Source organism: Mustelus asterias, chromosome 7 (assembly GCF_964213995.1).
Source record: "Mustelus asterias chromosome 7, sMusAst1.hap1.1, whole genome shotgun sequence".
Taxonomy (NCBI): Eukaryota; Metazoa; Chordata; class Chondrichthyes; order Carcharhiniformes; family Triakidae; genus Mustelus; species Mustelus asterias.
In genome coordinates, this window is record NC_135807.1 from 133,681,301 (window position 1) to 133,684,235 (window position 2,935).

Below are 2,935 nucleotides of genomic sequence, written 5' to 3' on the forward strand. Positions count from 1 at the left end.
GACATCTCCTCTGTACCTACCCCCCAGCACCTTAAACCTGTGTCCTCTCGTAGCAACCATTTCAGCCCTTGGAAATAGCCTCTGAGAGTCTACCCTATCCAGACCTCTCAACATCTTGTAAACCTCTATCAGGTCACCTCTCATCCTTCGTCTCTCCAGGGAGAAGAGACCAAGCTCCCTCAACCTATCCTCATAAGGCATGCCCCCCAATCCAGGCAACATCCTTGTAAATCTCCTCTGCACCCTTTCAATGGCTTCAACATCCTTCCTGTAATGAGGTGACCAGAACTGCGCGCAGTACTCCAAGTGGGGTCTAACCAGGGTCCTATAAAGCTGCAGCATTATCTCCCGACTCCTAAACTCAATCCCTCGATTAATGAAGGCCAGTACGCCGTACGCCTTCTTGACCGCATCCTCCACCTGCGAGGCCGATTTAAGAGTCCTATGGACCCGGACCCCAAGGTCCTTCTGATCCTCTACACTGCTAAGAATGGTACCCTTCATATTATACTGCTGCTTCATCCCATTGGATCTGCCAAAATGGGATGATGGGTACAGCGGGATATGGATCAAACGTGGGCAATTGGGACTAGTTTAGTGATAAAAAAAAGAAGGGGCGGCATGGACAAGTTGGGCCGAAGGGCCTGTTTCCATGCTGTAAATCTCTATGACTCTTCTCTCTTCATCTTGCAATTCGATGGAATCAAAGCTGAGGAGGAAATGGAACAAATTGGAAAGAAAGGCTTGAAAAAGACTGGCACTTTCCACAACCACGGGGCGTCCCAGTGTGATTTATAGCGAATGAAATATTCTTTGAAGTGTAGTCACTGTTGCAATGTAGGAACTGTCACAGCCAATTTGTCACCACAAGTGGCAACAGATAATGAAAAGATAACTTGTATTTTTGTGATGTGCGTTTCCTGGAGGAAAAAATTCTATCAAAAGGAAAATCACTTCATCAACTGGAGTAGTAATGCTTTACATTCCGGCCTGAACTACTGTTACACATACTTGGAAAGGAAAACATCGCAGGGTCATGGGGTTAGATCATCGGGAGTGAGATTAATTGAATAGGTCTCTTAAAAGAGCCAGCATGGCAGCACGGTGGTTAGCACTGCTGCCTCACAGCACCAGGAACCTGAATTCGATTCCAGCCTCAGGTCACTGTCTGCACGGAGTCTGCACGTTCTCCCTGTGTTTGCATGGGTTTCCTCCGGGTGCTCCGGTTTCCTCCCACAGTCCAAAGATGTGCAGGTTAGGTGGATTGGCTGTGTTAAATTGACCCTTAGTGTCAGAGGAACTAGCAGGATAAACACAAGAGTTACGGGAATAGGGCCTGGGTGGGATTGCTATTGGTGCAGGTTCGATGGGCTGAATAGCCTCCTTCTGCACTGTAGGGATTCTGGATTCTGTACAACTACAATGGGCCAATGGCCTCCCTCTTTGCTATATCACTCTACATGTCCAATCCTTCCTTTGTCTCATTAAGCTGCACACGGGATGATTTTCCAGGATTCGCATTCATGTTCAACATTTGTACCCAATCCTGATGTCACTTGCTCCGTCACAGAATAGAAATCAGGACGTGCTGCCTGGGACCTGCCCTCTGGGCCATTCTCCTCGACCCCTCAACATCGAGGCTCAAGAATGATATCCACAGGGGCCGTGGGATCGGCTAAAAGGTGGCAGAGCTGGGATGGTTCTGATCCATATGCCTTGAACTTACCCATGATGTGGAGATGCCAGTGTTGGACTGGGGTGGACAAGATGAGAGGTCACATGACACCAGGTTATAGTCCAACAGGTTTATCTGAAATCAGGTGAAGTAACCTAATGAAGGAGCAGCACACCGAAAGCTTGAGATTTCAAATAAATCTGTTCGAATTTACCCATAGAACCCATGGGTCAGAAAGAAGGGAAGGAAAAAATGGGTGGGAGGGCTGGATTGGAAAAGATGACAAATAAAGAAGGCGAAGGGAAGCAACTGGGGCACATTACATTGAATTGTGGCTGTGGACAACCTCCATTCAAAGCTCTCAATGGCCTTGATCCTTGGTTCGCTGGCATCATTTGCAAAGATGCAGGGCCCTTGAAGGCAGCCGATGCTGAAAACCTCAATAGCCTCAGACAGTCTAGGGTTGCGATGGCGGTACCGTGGTAATGTTACTGGATTAGTAATCCAGAGGCCCATGCTAATAGTCCAGGTACATGGGTTCAAATCCCACCACGACAACTTAATAAATCTGGAACTGAAAGCTAGTCTCAGTAATGGTAACTATGAAACTATCATCGACTGTCGTAAAAACCCACCTGGTTCACTACTGCCCTTTCAGGGGAAGGAAATCTGCCGTCCTTACCCGGTCTGGCCTACATGTGACTCCGGCAATGCGGTTGACTCTCAACTGCTCTCTGAAGTGGCCGAGCCAGCCACTCAGCCCAAGGCCAATTAGGGATAGGTAACAAATGATGAAGCAGCCAGCGACGCCCACACCCCATGAAAGAATAAACCAATGTTTCAATCTCTGGACATACGTAAGGATAAATAGGAGGGAAGGGTGTGGCTAGTGTGCTGAATACCAGGATGTGCCCTTTCCTGGGAATTGTAATGAATGCAAAATGTTGGGTCAATATGCTCACAACAAATTAATGAGTGAATTTACTGAGACTGTTGGAATAAACTCCTCCCTTCCTGTGGATAAATTGCTGACGCCCCCAAGGCAAAAATTAGGTCAGAGTCATGCTGACATGTTGTGCCTAATGTCCTCCTGTACACTGTCACAGCTTATTCCTCAACACCTAATGCCGCACCCAGGAATGAATCTGCTGCCTCTGGCTCTTGTCAAGTCAACAGCCTTTTCGTGCTAACATAAAATGCATGTGTGGTGATCGTTACAATATTACCTGCCGCTCGCTGTGCCGCGCCCTGGTTCACCGC